This window comes from Equus quagga, chromosome 2 (genome assembly GCF_021613505.1).
Source record: "Equus quagga isolate Etosha38 chromosome 2, UCLA_HA_Equagga_1.0, whole genome shotgun sequence".
Taxonomy (NCBI): Eukaryota; Metazoa; Chordata; class Mammalia; order Perissodactyla; family Equidae; genus Equus; species Equus quagga.
In genome coordinates this window covers 75,266,380-75,286,611 of record NC_060268.1, presented here as the reverse complement: position 1 = coordinate 75,286,611, position 20,232 = coordinate 75,266,380, and positions in this window count along the sequence as shown.

Sequence of the window (20,232 nt, the reverse complement as noted above, 5' to 3'; positions counted from 1 at the left end):
GAAAAGATCCTTTTAATACTGATGTCAAAGAGTGTACTGCCTACGTTTTCTTCCAGAAGCCTTATGGTTTCAGGTCTCACCTTTAGGTCTTTAATCCATTTTGAGTTTATTTTGGTGAATGGTGAAAAAGAATGGTCAATTTTCATTCTTTTACATGTGGCTTTCCAGTTTTCCCAGCACCATTTGTTGAAAAGACTTTCTTTTCTCCATTGTATGCCCTCAGCTCCTTTGTCAAAGATAAGCTGTCCATAGATGTGTGGTTTTATTTCTGGGCTTTCAATTCTGTTCCATTGATCTGTGCACCTGTTTTTGTACCAGTACCATGCTGTTTTGATTACTGTAGCTTTGTAGTATGTTTTGAAGTCAGGGATTGTGATGCCTCCCGTTTTGTTCTTTTATCTCAGGACTGCTTTAGAAATTCTGGGTCTTTTGTTGCCCCATATGAATTTTAGGATTCTTTGTTCTAATTCTGTAAAGAATGTCATTGGGATTCTGATTGGGATGGCGTTGAATCTGTAGATTGCTTTAGGTAGAATGGACATTTTAACTATGTTTATTCTTCCAATCCATGTACATGGAATGTCTTTCCATCTCCTTATGTCGTCATCCAATTCTCTCAGAAAGGCCTTGTAATTTTCATTATATGGGTCCTTCATTTCCTTAGTTAAATTTACCCCAAGGTATTTTATTCTTTTTGTTGCGATTGTGAATGGTATTGTATTCTTGAGTTCTTTTTCTGTTGGTTCATTACTGGAGTATAGAAATGCTACTGATTTATGCAAATTGATTTTATACCCTGCAACTTTGCTGTAGTTGTTGATTACTTCTAACAGTTTTCCAATGGATTCTTTGGGGTTTTCTATATATAAGATCATGTCGTCTGCAAACAGCGAGAGTTTCACTTCTTCCCTCCCTATTTGGATTCCTTTTATTCCTTTTTCTTGCCTGATTGCTCTGGCCAGGACCTCCAGTACTATGTTAAATAAGAGTGGTGATAGAGGGCATCCTTGTCTCGTTCCTGTTTTCAGGGGGATGGGGTTCAGTTTTTGCCCATTGAGTATGATGTTGGCTATGGGTTTGTCGTATATGGCCTTTATTATGTTGAGGTAGTTTCCTTCTATGCCCATTTTGTTCAGAGTTTTTATCATAAATGGCTGTTGGATCTTGTCAAATGCCTTCTCTGCATCTATTGAGATGATCATGTGGTTTTTATTCCTCAGTTTGTTGATGTGGTGTATCACGTTGATTGATTTGCAGATGTTGAACCATCCCTGTGTCCCTGGTATGAATCCCACCTGATCCTGATGTATGATTCTTTTGATGAATTGCTGAATTCTGGTTGCCAAAATTTTGTTTAGAATTTTTGCATCTATGTTCATCAGTGATATTGGCCTGTAGTTCTCTTTTTTCGTGGTGTCCTTGTCAGGTTTTGGTATCAGCGTGATGTTGGCCTCATAGAATGTGTTAGGAAGTGATCCATCTTCCCCAATTTTTTGGAATAGCTTGAAAAGCATAGGTATTAAATCCTGTCTGAAAGTTTGGTAGAATTCCCCAGGAAAGCCATCTGGTCCTGGGGTTTTATTCTTTGGGATGTTTTTGATTGCTGTTTAAATCTCTTTCCTTGTGATTGGTCTGTTCAAATTGTCTGCCTCTTCTTGAGTGAGCTTTGGGAGATTGTAGGAGTCCAAGAATTTATCCATTTCCTCTAGGTTATCCATTCTGTTGGCATATAGTTTTTTGTAGTATTCTCTTATAATCTGTTGTATTTCTGCAGAGTCTGTTGTTATTTCTCCTCGCTCATTTCTGATTTTGTTTATTTGAGCTTTCTCCCTTTTTTTCTTTGTAAGTCTGGCTAGTGGTTTGTCAATTTTATTTATCTTCTCAAAAAACCAGCTCTTTGTCTCATTGATCCTTTCTACTGCCTTTATCGTTTCAATAGTATTTATTTCTGCTCTGATTTTTATTATTTCTCTCCTTCTGCTGACTTTGGGCTTCATTTGTTCTTTTTTCTCTAGTTCAGTTAGGTGTGCTTTAAGGTTGCTTATTTGGGATTTTTCTTGTTTGTTAAGATGTGCCTGTATTGCGATGAATTTTCCTCTTAATACAGCTTTTGCTGTATCCCATATGAGTTGGTATGGCATGCTATCATTTTCATTTGTTTCCAGGTATTTTTTTATTTCTTCTTTAATTTCTTCAATGATCAATTGCTTGTTCAGTAGTGTGTTGTTTTGTCTCCACATCTTTGTGCCTTTCTCAGCTTTTTTCTTGTAATTAATTTCTAGCCTTATCGCACTATGATCTGAGAAGATGCTTGCTATTATTTCAATTTTTTAAAATTTGTAGAGGCTTGCCTTGTTTCCCAACATATGGTCTATTCTAGAGAATGTTCGATGTGCACTTGAGAAGAATGTGTATTCAGCTCCTTCAAGGTGGAGTGATCTATATATGTCTATTAAGTCCAATTGTTTTAGTTTTTCGTTCAGCTCCACTATTTCCTTGTTGATTTTCTGTCTGGATGATCTGTCCATTGATGTGAGTGGGCTGTTGAGGTCCCCTACTATTATTGTGTTGTTTTTAACATCTTCCTTTAGGTCTGTTAATAGTTGCTTTATGAATCTTGGTGCTCCTGTGTTGGGTGCATAGATATTTATAAGCGTTATTTCTTCTTGATGAAGTGTCCCTTTGATCATTATATATTGTCCCTCTGTGTCTCTCTTTACCTGTCTTATTTTGAAATCCACTTGGTCTGATATGAGAATTGCAACACCTGCCATTTTTCCTTGCTATTTGCTTGAAGTATTGTCCTCCACCCCTTCACCCTGAGTCTGTGTTTGTCCTTGGGGCTGAGGTGTGTTTCCTGGAGGCAACAAATTGTTGGATCTTGTTCTTTAATCCATTTTGCCACTCTGTGTCTTTTTATTGGAGAGTTCAATCCATTCACATTGAGAGTGATTATTGATGCATGTGGACTTAATGCTGTCAATCTGTCGCTCATTATCTTGTTTTCCTGTGTTTCTTTTCCTGTGTGCTTTAGACTACCCATTTAATACTGCAATTTCTTATGCTGGGTTTCTTAGATTTTTCCTTATCTATGATTTGTGACTCTGTTCTGTACTTTATTTTAGTGTCTACCTTGAAGTTTGTATTTAGAATCTCGTGTATAATATAGTCTATTCTCTGGTGGTCTCTTACTTACTCGACCAATACTGCTTTAGACCCTTTGCTCTTCCCCTCCTAAATAATTATTTTCATTTTTTATTCCAACTCGTCTTATTAATTTGTAGTTAGAGTGCTAAGATCGTCCTTGTTTTGGTAGTTTCCTTATTTTTACCCTAATGCTATAGTTGAATATTTGCTATCCTGTTCTGGTTCTATCCATCGGTCTCCCTAGTCTGTGGATTGTGTCCCCTTTCTCCCTTTTTCCTTTTTTCAAGCATGAGAGCCTTCTTGAGGATTTCTTGTAATGGAGGGCTTTTAGTTACAAATTCCCTTAACTTTTGTTTGTCTGGAAAAGATTTAATTTCTCCCTCATATCTGAAGGAAATTCTTGCTGGATAGAGTATTCTTGGCTGAAGGTTTTTATCCTTTAAAGCTTTGAATATATCACTCCATTCTCTCCTAGCTTGTAGGGTTTCTGTAGAGAAATCCACTGACAGTCTGATAGGGGCTCCTTTATAGGTTATTCTCTTCTTTTTCTTACTTCCCTGAGTATTCTTTCCTTATCATTCCTATTTGCCAACTTTACTATTATGTGCCTTGCGGTGGGTCTTTTTACATTGACAAATCTAGGAGATCTAAAACCCTCCTCTACACACATTTCTCCGTTGATCCCTAGATTTGGGAAGTTCTCTTCAATAATTTCGTTAAGCACACATTCTGCTCCATTTTCCTTTTCCATATTCTCAGGAATTCCTATGATCCTTATGTTCTTACTCCTCATTGAATCCACTATCTCTCGGAGATTTTCCTCATTTTTTTAAAATTCTTAGTTCTCTTTCTTCCTCTCTCTGGCTCCATTCAGCCTGTCTGTCCTCGATTATGCTGATTTGCTCCTCTATGTTGTCTACACGGGCATTCAGGGAATCCATATTCTGTTTTATCTGGTCCATTGTGTTTTTCATCTCAAGTAATTCTGTTTGATTCTTCTTTATGATTTCAATCTCTTTTGTGAAGTAATTCCAGAACTCGGCTTGTTTCTCTATCTTTCTCTCTACCTCATTGAGTTTTTTGATTATAGCTGCTCTGAATTCATTATCACTTAGTTTACCTAATTCCAAGTCCTCAGGACTTAATTCTGTGTTTTTATTGTTTTCCTTCTTGTCTGGGGCTTTTATAAATTGCTGGATGGTAGAGGAGCGGTTTTTTCTCATGGTGGTAGAATTCAGTTGCAGTTACAGCCTGTCGCCACTAGATGGGGGTCGAGAGCAGCATGTTAGCTCTCCGCCTTGGGGCAAGATGGCTGCGCCCACTGGCTTTGCCGGGGGGGGGAGGGGCTGTTACTCACACGCGCTGGTCTGGGTCCAGATCAGTTCTGTTCTCTGGTCTCCCAAGGCCCTTGATTTATGGGGTCCCCGCGGACAGAAGCTTTCCCCCCGTCAGCGGGTCTCCACTGAATCAGCGGCAGGAGTCCTGGATGATCCCCCGTCACGCGGCCCCTCCCTCGCTCCTTCCCGACCCACACCGCAGCGATCGCAGACTCTAGGGGAGGGAGCGATGTTCTCTCCCACCGTTCCAGCGCCTCTGAAGGTGTAAGCAAGGTTATGATCTCTGCCTTCTTGGTATTGTAGGTCTCTAACGAGCTGGCATTATGTTTATTCTCTGAAATTCAGTTCTTCCAATCTTTTGTTGTATTTTGGAGGGGAGAGAATCCCGGGTCAGCTCACCCCGCCATTTTGCTCCACCCACCTCTAATTTTTAATTTTCTTAATTTTTCTATTGATTTTCTATTCTCTATTTTGATTATTTCTGCTCTAGTCTTTATTATTTCCTTCCTTCTGCTAACTTTGGCCTTAGTTTGTGTTTATTTTTCTAGTTCTTTGAAGTATAAAGTTAGATTCTTTATCTAAGATCTTCTTTTTAAATGTAGGTGTCTGTCACTGTAAACTTTCCTCCTAGTGTTGCCTTTACTGCATTCCACAAGTTTTAGTATGTTGTGTTTCCATTTTTATTAGTCTCAAGATATTTTCTGATTTCCTTTTTGACTTCTTGGAGACAGAGTTTGTTTAGGAACTTGTAGTTTAATTTTAAGATATTTATGAATTTTCAATTTTCCTTCTGCTTTTTATTTTTAGTTTCATTCCATTGTTGTCTGAAAAAATATGTGGTATGATTTCAATCATCATAAAATTGTTAAGAATTGTTTCGTGAGCTATCCTGAAGAATATTCTGTGTGTCCTTGAGAAGAATGTATATTCTGATGCTATTGGTGGAATGTTCTGTATATGTCTGTTAGGTCCTTTTGATCTATAATGTTCTTCAAGTCCATTGTTTCCTTATTGATTTTCTGTCTGCATGTTCTATCCGTTGATGAGAGTGGGATATTTAAGTCTACTATTGTTGTATTACTGTCTATTTCTTCTTTCAGTTCTGTCAATATTTATTTTATGTTCTGGTGCTCTGAATTTATGCAATTCATATACAAATTATATATAAATTTTATCTTCCTGATGAATTGGTCATTTTATGATTATAATGTCCTTCTTTGTCTCTTGTCACAGTTTGTTAGTTTAAGTCTATTTTACTTGATGTGAGTTGCCTCCCCTGCTCTATTTTGTTTACCATTTCCATGCAATGTATTTGTCCATCTCTACAATTTAAGCTTGAATCCTTAAGCCTAAAGTGAGTCTCTTGTAGACAGCATATGTTTGGGTCTTATTGTATATATCCATTCATTCACTCAATGCCTTTTGACTGGGGAAATTTAATCCATTTACATTTTAAGTAATTGCTAATAGAATGGACTTACTATTGCCATTTTGTTCATTTTTTTCTGTCTTTCTTTTAGGTTTTTGGTCCCTCTTTTCCTCTCTTGCTGTCTTCCTTTGTAATTCATTGATTTCTTTTGTACTGAATTATTTGATTCCTTTTCTCTTTTTCTTTTGTGTATTTTCTATACATATTTTCTTTATAGTTACCATAAGGCTTACAGAAAACTACTGATACTTATAACAGTCTATTTGGAGCTGATGATATCTTACCTTCAATTACATACAATAACTCTACACTTTTACTTCTCCCTCCAATTAAATTTATGTTTTGATGTTACAATTTACATCTTTTTATATTCTGTACCTATTAACAAATCTGTATAGCTATAGTTATTTTTAATACTTTTCTTTTTTAATTTTTATACTAATATTAAGTTATTTGACTATCACCATTACAGTATTATAGGATTCCATATTTACCTACATATTTAACTTTACCAGTGAAAATTATTATTTCATAAGCATTCATGTTGCAGTTTACTATCCATTTATTTCAACTCAGAGAACTCCCTTTAACATTTCCTATAAATCAGGTATAGTGGTGATGAAGTGTCTCAGTTTTTGTTTGTCTGAGAAAGTATTTACCTCTCCATTTCTGAAGCACAGTTTCATTGGATAAAGTATTTCTTATTAGCAATTTTTTTCAGCACTTTGAATATACAATCTCACTTCCTTCTGGCATGTAAGTTTTCTCCTGAGAAATCCATTGATAGTCTTATAGGGGCTCCCTTCTACCTGATGAGTTGCTTTCTCTTGCTGCTTCCCAAATTATCTGTCTTTTACTTTGACAAATTTTTTAGATTCTTTTATTGCAGTAACAGTGGTTTATAACTTTATATAAATTTCAGCTGTACATCATTATATATTTCAATTTCTGTGTAGATTACAACATGTTCACCACCCAAAGACTAATTACAATCTATCACCACACACCTGTGCCTAATCACGCCTTTTGCTCTCCTCCCTCCACCCTTCCCCTCTGGTAATCACCAATCCAATCTCTGTTTCTGTGTGTTTGTTTGTCGTTGTTTTTATCGTCTACTTATGACTGAGATCTCTCTCTGACTTATTTCACTTAACATAATGCTTTCAACATCTTATTTATCCATTCGTCCTTTAATGGGCACCTAAATTGCTTCCAAGTCTTGGCTACTGTGAATAATGCTGCAATGAACATAGGGGTGTATATATCTTTATGGATTAGTGTTTTCATGTTCTTTGGATAAATACCCAACAGTGGAATAGCTGGATCATATAGTGGATCTATTTTTGATTTTTTGAGGAATCTCCATATTGTTTTCCACAGTGGTTGCAGCAGTGTGCACTCCCACCAGAAGTGTATGAGGGTTCCGTTCTCTCCACATCCTCTCCAACACATTTTTTCCCTGTCTCACTAATGATAGCCATTCTGAAGGGAGAGAGGTGATATCTCATTGTAGTTTTGATTTGCATTTTCCTGATTGTTAATGATGTTGAACATCTTTTCATGTGCCTCTTGGCCATCTGTATATCTTCTTTGGAAAAATGTCTTTTCAGGTCTTTTGGCCATTTTTTAATTGGGTGGTTAGGTTTTTGGTGTTGAGTTGTATGAGTTCTTTATATATTTTGGATATTAACACCTTATGAGATATGTGGCTTGCAAATATCTTCTCTTAGTTGTTAGGTTGTCTTTACCTTTTGTTGGTGGTTTCCTTTGCTGTGAAAAAGCTCTTTAGTTTGATATAATTCCATTTGTTTATTTTCCTATTTTATCCCTTGCCTGATCAGACATGGTACTTGAAAATATTTTGCTAAAACCAATGTCAAAGAGCATACTGTCTATGTTTTCTTCTAGAAGTTTCATGGTTCCAGGTCATACATTCAAGTATTTAATCCATTTTGAGTTAATTTTGTGTTTGGTGTAAGATAATTGTCTACTTTCATTATTTTGCATGTGGCTGTCCAGTTTTCCCAACACCATTTATTGAAGAGACTTCCCCTTCTCCATTGGGTGTTCTTGGCTCCATTGTTGAAAGTTCTCTGTCCATAGATGTGTGGGTTTATTTCTGGGTGCTCTATTCTGTTTCATTGATCTGTGTGTCTGTTTTTCTGCCAGTACCATACTGTTTTGGTTACTATAGCTTTGTAATATATTTGAAATCAGGGAGCTTGATACCTCCAGCTTTGCTCTTTTTTCTCGGGAATCCTTTGGCTATTCGGGGTCTTTTGTTGTTCCATATAAATTTTAGGGTTCTTTGTTCTATTTCCCCAAAAACCGTTGTTGGAACATTGATAATGACTACATTGAATCCAAAGATTGCTTTAGGAAGTATAGACATTTTAACTATGTTAATTTTTCCAGTCAAAAAGCACGAAATACCTCTCCATTTCTTTGTGTCTTCTTCAATTTCTCTCAACAGTGTCTTCTACTTTCCAGTGTACAGATCTTTCACCTCTTTGTTAAGATTATTCCTGAGTATTTTATTTTTTTTTTGCAGTTGTAAATAGAATTATATTCTTAATTTCTCTTTCTCCTACTTCGTTGTTAGTGTATAGAAACACAACTGATTTTGTATGATGCTTTTGTATCCTGCAACTTGACAATATTCATTTATTATTTCTAAAAGTTTTTAGTGGATTCTTTAGGATTTTCTATCTATAAAACCATGTCACCTGCAAATAGTGACAATTTCACTTCTTCCTTTCCAATTCGGATCCCTTTTATTTCTTTTTCCTGCCTGATTGCTCTGGCTAAGACTTCCAATACTAGGTTAAATAAAACTGGTGAAAGTGGGCATCTTTGGTTCCTGTTCTTAGAGGGACAGCTTTCAGTTTTTCTCCATTAAGAATGATATTAGCTGTGGGTTGTCATAGATGGCCTTTATTATGTTGAGATACTTTCCTTCTAACCCATTTTATTCAGTTTTTTTAAATCATAAATGGATGCTGTATCTTGCCAAATGCTTTCTCTGCATCTATTGAGATGATCATGTGATTTTTATTCTTCATTTTGTTAATGTGGTGTATCATGTTGATTGATTTGTGGATGTGGAACCATCCCTGCCTCACTGAAATAAGTCCTACTTGATCATGATTTATGATCTTCTTAATGTATTGTTGCATTCTATTTCTAGTATTTTGTTGAGGATTTTTGCATCAATGTTCATCAGTGGTATTGGCCTGTAATTTCCTTTTTTGTGTGTTGTCCTTGTCTGTTTTTGGTATCAGGGTAATGTTTGCTTCCTAGAATGACTTAGGACCTTCCCCTCCTGTTTTGGAATAGTTTGAGAAGGATAGGTATTAAGTCTTCTTTGAATGTTTGGTAGAATTCACCAGGGACACCATCTGGTCCTGTACTTTTATTTTTGGGATGTTTTTGATTCCAGTTTTGATCTCCTTACTGGTGATTGGTCTATTCAAATTCTCTATTTATTCTTGATTCTATTTGGAAAAGTTGTATGATTCTAATAATTTGTCCATTTCTACTAGATTATCCAATTTGTTGGCATATAGCTTTGCATAATATTCTCTTATAATCTTTTTTTTATCTCTGAAGTGTCTGTTGTAATTTCTCCTCTTTCATTTCTGATTTTATTTATTTGAACATTCTCTCTTCTTTTCTTGGTGAATCTAGCTAAAGGTTTGTCAATTTTGTTTATCATTTCAAAGAACTGACTTTTGGTTTCATTGATTTTTCATCTCTATTTCATTTTTTTCTGCTCTGATTTTTATCTTTTCCTTCTTTCTACTGATTTTTTGCTTTGTTCTTCTTTTTCCAGTTCCTTTAGGTGCACTGTTAGATTGTTTATTTGGGATTTTTCTTGTTTGTTGAGGTAGGCCTGTGTTGCTATTAACTTCCTTCTTAGTACCTCTTTTGATGTATCCCATAGATTTTGGCATGTAGTGTTTGGCATGTTCTCTTTGGATGATCCATCTCTTGGGGTAAATGGAGTGTTAAAGTCCCCTACTATTATGTGTTACTATTTCTCTTTTGATGTCTGTTAATAGTTGCTTTATATATTTAGGTGTTCCTATATTGGGTGCATAGATATTTACAAGTGTTATATCCTCTTCTTGGATCATTCCCTTTATCATTGTGTAGTACCCTTCTCTGTCTCTTGTTACAGTTTTTATTCTAAAATCTATTTTGTCTGATACAAGTACTGCTACCCCAGCTTTCTTTTCTTTGCCATTTGCATAGAGCATCTTTTTCCATCCCTTCATCTTCTGTTTGTGAGTTGACAATTTGATTACAGACATATGTCAGAGATATTGTGGTTTCAGTTCGATATAATGTTGCTATATTAATATCAATTTTAATGATGAAATATTGACTGCCTTTCCCTTGAGGTAAAGAACTAGTCAAATTTACCCATTGACACTTATATATTCAATGTTTTACTACATTGTGTTTGCCAATGCATTAAGTCAAGAAAATCAGTATTTTTTTGAAAAACCATAATGATCAGAAAAGAAGAGAAAATTCTATAGTTACATTCAACTTAAGTCTTTGTAAAATCTCAAAAAATGTTCAATCTATTAAGAATAAGGGAATTAAATGTCTCTGTTTATAAGATAAAATTACAAAAATAATTTTTATTTCTCTATAATAGCTATTAAAATTTAAATTTAAGAAAGTTCTATTTATAATGTCACCTAAAAGGTCATATAACTAGGAAAAAATCTAATAAAAGTGCTGGAAGATCTCTACACTGAAAGTACCATTGCTGAGAGAAATTAAAGAAAACTAGAAATGGAAGTACATACAATATAAATAGAGTTGACTCAAAATTGTTAAAATATCTATTTAAAACCCCACAGAGATGTTTTAATTGATAATTAGTTTTAAAAATAAATTTATAAATGCAAAAACCCAAAGTATCTTATGCAATCACAAAGAAAAAAGTGAGGAGGACAAAAACTACAAGATCTCAAGATTTATTATGAAGATATAATAATTAAGACATTCTTACACTGGTGCAATGAGAAATAGATTAATAAAGAAATATCAAAGCAGAAATAGATCCACATCTCTAGAGTCATAATTTACAACCAAGTTGCCACTGCAACTTCAGAGAGGAAATATTTGTTTCAATAAATGATGCAGTGTCAATTCGATATCCATATGGGTTAAAAAAGTAAATTGTGACCCCTATCAAGCTGTATACTAAATTAATATTGGAAATAAATTAAATGTGAAATTTAAAACAGTAAGGCTTCTATTAGAAGAGAAACAGAAAACATAGGAAAGTCTGCTTTCAGTACTTGGAATCATAAGTTATTTGTCTTTCTCCATCTGACTTATTTTGCTTAGCGTAATACTCTCAAGGTTGTCACAAATGGCAAAATTTCATCGTTTTTATGGCTGAATAGTATTTCATTGAATATATATACCACATATTCTTTATCCATTCCTCTATTGATGGGTATTTAGGTTGTTTCCAAGTCTTGGCTATCATGAATCATACTGCAATGAATGTAGGGGTGCATATATCTTTTTGATTTAGTGTTTTTGTGTTCTTTGAATAAATGCCCAGAAGTGGAATAGCTGGTTCATATGGTAGTTCTATTTTTAATTTTTTGAGGAATCTCCAAAGTGTTTTCCATCGTGGTTGTACCAGTTTACATTCCCACCAGCAGTGTATCAGGGTTTCCTTTCTCCACATCCTCTACAACACTGGTTATTTCTTGCATTTTTTTTTTAAGATTTGCACCTGAGCTAACAACTGTTGCCAATCCTTTTTTTTTTTTTTTGGCTTTTTCTCCCCAAAACCCACAAGTACATAGTTGTACATTCTAGTTGTGGGTCCTTCTAGTTGTGGCATGTGGGACACTGCCTCAGCATGGCCCAATGAGGTGTGCTATGTCTGCACCCAAGATCTGAACCAGAGAAACCCTGGGCTGCCAAAGCAGAGCACACAAACTTAACTACTTGGCTATGGGGCTGACCCCTCTTTTTTTTTTTTGCTTTTTCTCTTTCATTTTTAATAATCACCATTCTGATGGGTGTGAGATGATATCTCATAGTGATTTTAACTTGCATTTCCCTAATAGTGATATTAGACATCTTTTCATGTATCTGTTGGCCATCTGGATATCTTCTTTGGAAAAATGTCTGTTCAGATCCCCTGCCCATTTCTTAATCAGGTTGTTTGGGTTTTTCTTGGCATTCAGTTGTATGAGTTCGTTATATATTTTGTATATTAACCCCTTATTGGACATATGATTTGCAAATATCTTCTCCTGGTTGATAGGTTGTCATTTTGTTTTGTTAATGGTTTTCTTTGCTGTGCAGAAGCTTTTTACTTTGATGTAGTTCCTTTTGTTTATTTTTTCTTTTATTTCCCTCATATGAAGAAGCACAATATGCAAAAAGATACTGGAGGGGGCCAGCTACGTGACCAATTGGTTAAGTTTGCATGCTGTGTATCGGTGGCCCAAGGTTTTCCCAGTTTGAATCCTGGGCATGGACATGGCACTGCTCATGAGGCCATGCTGAGGTGGCACCCCCACATGCCACAAACAGAATGACACACAACTGAAAAAATATATACACAACTCTGTACCAGGTGGCTTTGGGAGAAAAGGGAAAAAATTTAAAAAAAGAAAAAGAAAAAAAGATTTTGGAGATCAATTTCAAAGAGTGTACTGCCTATCTTATCTTGAGGAGTTTTTTGGTTTCATATTTTTAATTCAAGTCTTTAATCCATTTTGAGTTAATTTTTGTGTATGGTATAAGATAGTGGTCTACTTTCTGTCTTTTGCATGTGGCTGTCCTGTTTTCTCAACAATATTTATTGAAGAGACTCATTTCCATTGTTTGTTCTTGGCTCCTTTATAAAAAATTAGCTGTTGAAAGTGATGTCAGCAGCATGGTGGAGTGAACTTGCCCAGGACTCTCTCCCCTCCAACATACAACAAAAAGTGGCATCCATACTCCAACAGAGGACATCCTAACACAACACAAAAACATCAGAGAGACACACAGCCATATGACAGAGGGCAGAGAGGCTGCAGCCCCCTTCAGAGGAGATAGAACGGGGTAAGAGAGAACTTCACTCCCTCTCCTAGAGATTGTGATCTGCAACCACAGGAGGCTCCATGAGGGAAGGAATGGGGTGAGGGGGAAGTTCATTTGTGGGAACATCAAGAACCCCTGAGGGCATGTGCAGCCTAGAGGGAAAACCTTTACCAGAGTGAGAGATTTTGCATGGGGTGGCCTCATCATGCCAACACACCAGGAGACCAGAGAGTGAGAGTAGAGCGAGAAAGCCTGGAGAGCACACAGGAGAAAGCCCCCATCTCCCCATCCACCCTGCATCTGCTCCACTGTCTGGGATCTAGGCTGAAGGCAGAGGGCTCAGAATAGGCAGCTCCTGACCCCCACCCAGTGGCAATAAGCAGTAACGGCAACCAAACATTATCAGGATGTGTAAGATCTGATCCACCTGCTCTAGCACTATCAAAAACTATATCAAATCTCCAGACCAGAGAGAAAATGACAAGAAACCAGAATTCAGTCTGGCAGACACAGAAATATATAATCTACATGACAATGAATTCAAAATATCTATCATCAAAAAACTCAACAAGGTCAAAGAGAATGTAGAGAAACAATTTAAAGAGTTCAGGAGCTACTTCACAAGAGAGATTGAAATTATAAAGGAGAATCAATCAGAAATATTAGAGATGCAAGACACAGTGGAAGAGATAAAACAAAATATGGATTCCCTGAATGCTTGAGGGGACATCTTAGAGGATCATATCAGCATAATCAAAGATAGGCATGTTGAAATGCTCTAGACAGAAGAGGAGAGAGAACTAAGACTAAAAAGAAATGAAGAAATTCTCTGAGAAATATCTGAGTCAATTAGGAAATTAAACATAAGAATTATAGGTATTCAAAAAGGAGAATGGAGCAGAAAGCATGTTCAAAGAAATTATAGCAGAGAACTTCCCAAACCTAGGGAAAGAGAGGAAAATCTGTGATGAGGAGGCTTCCAGATCTCCTAGAGATGTCAATGTAAAAAGGCCTATTGCAAGGTCTATAGTAGTAAAACTGGCAAAAATGAAGGACAAAGAAAGAATACTCAGGGCAGCAAGGCAGAAGAAAATAACCTACAAAGGAACCCCTATCAGGCTTCCAGTGGATTTCTCTCCAGAAACCTTACAGGCTAGAAGAGAATGGAATGACATATTCCAATGATTAAAAGACAAAAATTTTCAGCCAAGAATACTCTATCCAGCAAAAATATCCTTCAGATATGAGAGAGAAATAAAAACTTTCCCAGAAAATAAAAGCTGAGGGAGTTCATAGCCGTGAGACGCTCCCCCCACAAGAAATCCTCAAGAAGGCCCTCATATTGGAACAAAAGGGAGAAAGCGTCACAAAACACAGAGTAAGGAGATAAATAAGTAGACAGAATCAGGATAAGAAGCAAAAACTCAAGTATAGCTTTAAACTAAAGGGAAAGAAAACACCAAAAACAAAGATAATCCTGTCATTTTAACCACAAACTCACAACACAAGATGGAATAATATGCGAGAACAACAACTTAGGAGGAGAAGAAGAAAGGGACTGAATCAGTTTAGACTAAGGAAATAAGAGGCCATCATAAAATGGACTATCTTATATACAAGATTCTGAATTCAAACCTCAGAGTAACAATTAAACAAAAAAGAAGAACAGAGACACAAATAATAAGTAAGGAGAAAACAAAGAAACGCATCACAAAAACTTACATAATTCAATGGGTAGACCAAAACACACAGGACGAGAAAAAAGGAAATGCAGGAAAACCAGAAAATAGGTTATAAAATGATACCATTAAGCCCTCATACATCAATAATCACCCTTAGTGTAAATGGATTGAATTCTCAAATAAAAAGACACAGAGTGGTGAGATCGATTAAAGAACAAGACCCAAGAATATGCTGCCTCCAGGAAACACATCTCAGCTCCAATGACAAACACATGCTCCGAGTGAAAGAATGGAAGACAATACTCCAAGCTAATGGCAAACAAAAGAAAACAGGTGTCACAAAACTTAGACAAAGTAGACTTCAAGATAAGACAGGTAAACAGAGAGAAAGAGGGGCAGTATATAATGATCAAAGGGACACTTCATTGAGAAGAAATAACACATAAATATCTAAGCATCCAACACAGGAACAGCAAAGTTCATAAAGCAAATATTAACAAATCTAAAAGAAGATATTAATAATAACACAGTACTAGTAGGGGACCTCAACACTCCACTCACATCAATGGATAGATATCCAGACAGAAAATCAACAAAGAAACATTGGAATTAAATGAAAAGTTAAAGCAGGTGGACTTAATAGACATATATAGAACACTCCATCCAAAAACATCAGAATACACATTTTTCTCGAGTGTGCACAAAACATTCTCAAGGATAGACCATATGTTGGGAAACAAGGCAAGCCTCAATAAATTTAAGAACATTGAAATAATAACAAGCATCTTTTCCCATCACAATGCTATAAAGCTACAAATTAATTACAAGAAAAAAGCTGAGAAAGGGACAAAGATGTGGACACTAAACAATATGCTATTGAAAACGCAATGTATCATTGAAGAAATTAAAGAAGCAATCAAAAAATATCTGGAGACAAATGAAAATGATAACATACCATACCAACTCATACCGGATGCAGCAAACGCCATATTAAGAGGGAAATTCATCACAATGCAGGCACACCTTAACAAACAAGAAAAATCCCAAATAAGCAATCTCAAATTACACCTAACTGAATTAGAAAAAGAAGAACAAACAAAGCCCCAAATCAGCAAAAGGAGAGAAATAATAAAAATCAGAGCAGAAATAAATGCTATTGAAACAAAAAAGACCATAGAAAGGATCAGTGAAACAAAGAGCTGGTTCTTTGAGAAGATAAATAAAATTGACAAACCCCTAGCCAGACTTACAAAGAAAAAAAGACAGAAAGCTCAGATAAACAGAATTAGAAATGAAAGAGGAGGAATAACAACAGACACCACGGAAATACAATGGATTATAAGAGAATACTATGAAAAACTGTATGCCAACAATTTGATAATCCAGAGGAAATGAATAAATTCTTAGAATGTTACAACCTCCCAAAGCTGAATCAAGAAGAAACAGATACTCTGAATAGACCAATCACAAGGAAAGAGATTGAAACAGTAACCAAAAGGATCCCAAAGAACAAAGTCCCAGGACCAGATGGCTTTCCTGGGGGATTCCACGAAACTTTCAGAGATAATTTAATACCTATCCTTCTGAAGCTATTCCAAAATATTATAGAAGATGGAACACTTCCTAACACATTTGATGGGGCCAACATCAGTCTGATACCAAAGCCTGACAAGGACAACACAGAAAAAGGAGAACTACAGACCAATATTGCTGATGAACATAGATGCAAAAATCCTTAACAAGATTTTGGCAACCCAAATTCAGCAATAGATCCAAAGGATCATACATCCTGATCAAGTGGGATTCATACCAGGGACACAGGGATGGTTCAATATCCGCAAATCAATCAACGTGATATGCCACATCAACAAAGTGAGGAATAAAAATCACATGATCATCTCAATAGATGCAGAGAAAGCATTTGACAAGATCCAACAGCCATTTATGATAAAAACTCTTACCAAAATGGGGACAGAAGGGAATTACCTCAACATAATAAAGGCCATATATATGACAAACCCACAGCCAACATCATACTCAATGGGCAAAAACTGAACTCCATCACCCTGAGAACAGGAACAAGACAAGCATGCCCATCACCACTCTTATTCAACATAGTACTGTAGGTTTTGGCCAGAGCAATTAGTCAATAGAAAGGAACAAAAGTAATCCAAATAGGGAGTGAAGAAGTGAAACTCTCACTCTTTGCAGATGACATGATCTTATATAGAGAAAACCCCAAAAACTCCATAGGAAAACTAATAGAAATAATTAACAACTACAGTAAAGTTACAGGGTACAAAATCAACTTACAAAAATCATTCTCTTTTGTATACTCTAATAATGAACTTACAGAAGGAGAACTCAAGAATACAATTGCATTTACAATCGTAAGTAAAATTATAAAGTACCTAGGAATAAATTTAACCAAGGAGGTGAAGGACTTATACAATGAAAACCATAAGGCATTACTGAAAGAAATTGATAATGACATAAAGAGATGGAAAGAGATTCCATGCACATGGATTGGAAGAATAAACATAGCTAAAATGTCCATACTACCCAAAGCAATCTACAGATTCAATACAGTCCAAATCAGAATCCCAATGATGTTCTTCATGGAAATAAAACAAAGAACCCTAAAATTCATATGGGGCAAAAAAAGACCCTGGATTGCTAAGGCAATCCTGAGAAAAAAGAACAAAATTGGAGGAATCACAATCCCTGACTTTAAAATGTACTACAGGGGGCCGGCCCCATGGCCAAGTGGTTAAGATCTCGTGCTCTGCTTCAGTGGCCCAGGGTTTTGCCAATTCACATCCTGGGCACAGACATGGCACTGCTCATCATGCCATGTTGAGGTGGCATCCCACATGCCACAACTAGAAGGACCCACAACTAAAATATACAACTATGCACTGGGGGATTTGGGAAGAAAAAGCAAAACAAAAGAAAGAAGAAAAAGATTGGCAACAGTTGTTAGCTCAGGTGCCAATCTTTAAAAAAAAAGTACTACAAAGCCATAGTGATCAAAATGGCCTGGCACTTGGTACAAAAACAGACACACTGATCAATGGAACAGAACTGAAAGCCCAGAAATAAAACCCCACATTTACGGACAGCTAGTCTTTGACAAAGGTGCCAAGAACATACAATGGAGAAGAGATAGTCTCTTCAATGCAAAAAATGAAGGTAATACACACGTAATACACAAAAATAAACTCAAAATGGATCAAAGACTTGAAGATAAGTCCTGAAACCATAAAACTCCTGGAAGATAATATAGGTAGTACACTCTCGCACATCAAGCTAAAAAGATCTTTTAGAATACCGTGTCTTCTCAGGAAAGGGAAATAAAAGAAAAAATTAAAAAGTGTGAGTTCATCAGACTAAAGAGCTTCTGCAAGTCAAAAGAAACTAGAATCAAAACAAAGAGACGACACACCAATTGGAAGAAAATATTTGCAAATCATATATCTGACAAGGGGTTAATCTCCATAATACATAAGGAACTCACACAACTTCACAATAACAAAACAAAGAGCCCAATCAAAAAGTGGGCAGAGTATATGAACAGACATTTTTCCAAAGAAGATATACAGATGAGCAATAAACACATGAAAAGATGTTCACCAACACTAATCATCAGGGAAATGCAAATCAAAACTACACTAAGAATCCACCTTACAACTGTTAAAATATCTATAATCCCTAAGACTAAAAATAAGAAATGTTGGAGAGGGTGTGGAGAAAAGGGAACCCTCATACACTGCTGGTGGGAATGCAAACTGGTGCAGCCACTGTGGAAAACAGTATGGAGATTCATCAAAAATCTAACAATAGAACTACCATACAACCCAGCTATCCCACTACTGGGTATCTACCCAAACAACTTGAAATCAACAATCCAAAGTAACATATGCAGCCCTATGTTCGTTTTAGCACTATTCACAATAGCCAAGACGTGGAAACAATACAAGTGCCCATTGACTGATGATTGGATAAGGAAGATGTGGTATATATATACAACGGAACACTACTCAGACATAAAAAAGACAAATTCATCCCTTTGCAACAACATGGAAGGACTTGGAGGGAATTATGCTAAGCAAACTAAGCCAGACTGAGAAAGACAAACACCAGATGATTTCACTCGTATGTGGAATATGAACAAACACATGGGCAAAGAAAACAGCTCAATGGTTACCAGAGGAAGGGGGTGGGGGATGGGCACAGGGGGTTAAGGGGAACATTTATGTGGTGACTGAAATAATGTACAACTGAAATCTCATGTTGAGGTAAAATATTATGAACTTAATTAAAAGAAATTTTAAAAATTAGGTGTCCTTAGACGTGTGGGTTTATTTCTGGGCTCTCAATTCTGTTCCATTGATCTATGTGTGTATTTTTATGCAGTACCATGCTGTTTTGATTACTATAACTCTGTAATATGTTTTGAAATCAGGGAGTGTTCTTTATTCCCAGGATTGCTTTGGTAATTGTGGGTCTTTCGTTGTTCCATACAAATTTTCGAATTCTTTGTTATATTTCTGCAAAAATTGTCCTTGGGATTTTGATAGGGATTGCATTGAATCTGTAGATTGCTTTAGGTAATATGGACATTTTAATTATGTTAATTCTTCCAATCCATGAGCATGGAATATCTTTCCATTTCTTTGTATCTTCTTCAATTTCTTTCAACAGTGTCATATAGTTTTTAGTGTGCAGGTCTTCATCTCCTTGGTTAAGTTTTTTCCTAGGTATTTGTTGCTGTTGTGATTATAAATGGAACTGTATCCTTGATTTTTTCTTTTTGTTAGTTCATTGTTTGAGTATAAAAAGGCAAATGATGTTTGTATGTTGATTTTGTACCCTGCAAATTTCCTGTATTCATTTATTATATCTAATAGGTTTTTGGTGGATTCTTTAGGGATTTCTATATATACAATTGTCATCTACAGATGGTGATACTTTTACTTCTTTCTTTCTAATTTGTGTATATTTTATTCCTTTATCTTGTCTAATTTCTCTGGCTAGGACTTCCAATACTATGTTGACTAAGGGTGGCAAGAGTGGTCATCCTTGTCTTGTTCCTGTTCTTAAAGGGATAGCTTTTGGTTTTCCACCATTGAGTATGATGTTAGCTGTGTGTTTGTCATACATGGCCTTTATTATGTTGAAGTATTTTCATTCTATAGACATTTTATTGAGACTTTTCATCATAAATGTATCCTGAATATTGTTAAATGCTTTCTCTGTATCTACTGAGATAATAGTGTAATTTTTATTCTTCATTTTGTTAATATGGTGTGTCACATTAATTGATTTGTGACTGTTAAACCACCCTTGCATCCCTGGAATAAATCCCACTTGATCATAGTATATGATCCTTTTAACGTATTGTTCTATTCATATTGATACTATTTTGTTAAGGATTTTTGGGTCTATATTCATCCGTGATATTTGCATGTAATTTTCTTTTTTGGTGTCACCTTTGTCTGGTTTTGGTATCAGGGTAATGTTGGCCACATAAAATGACTTAGAAAGCATCCTCTTATCTTCA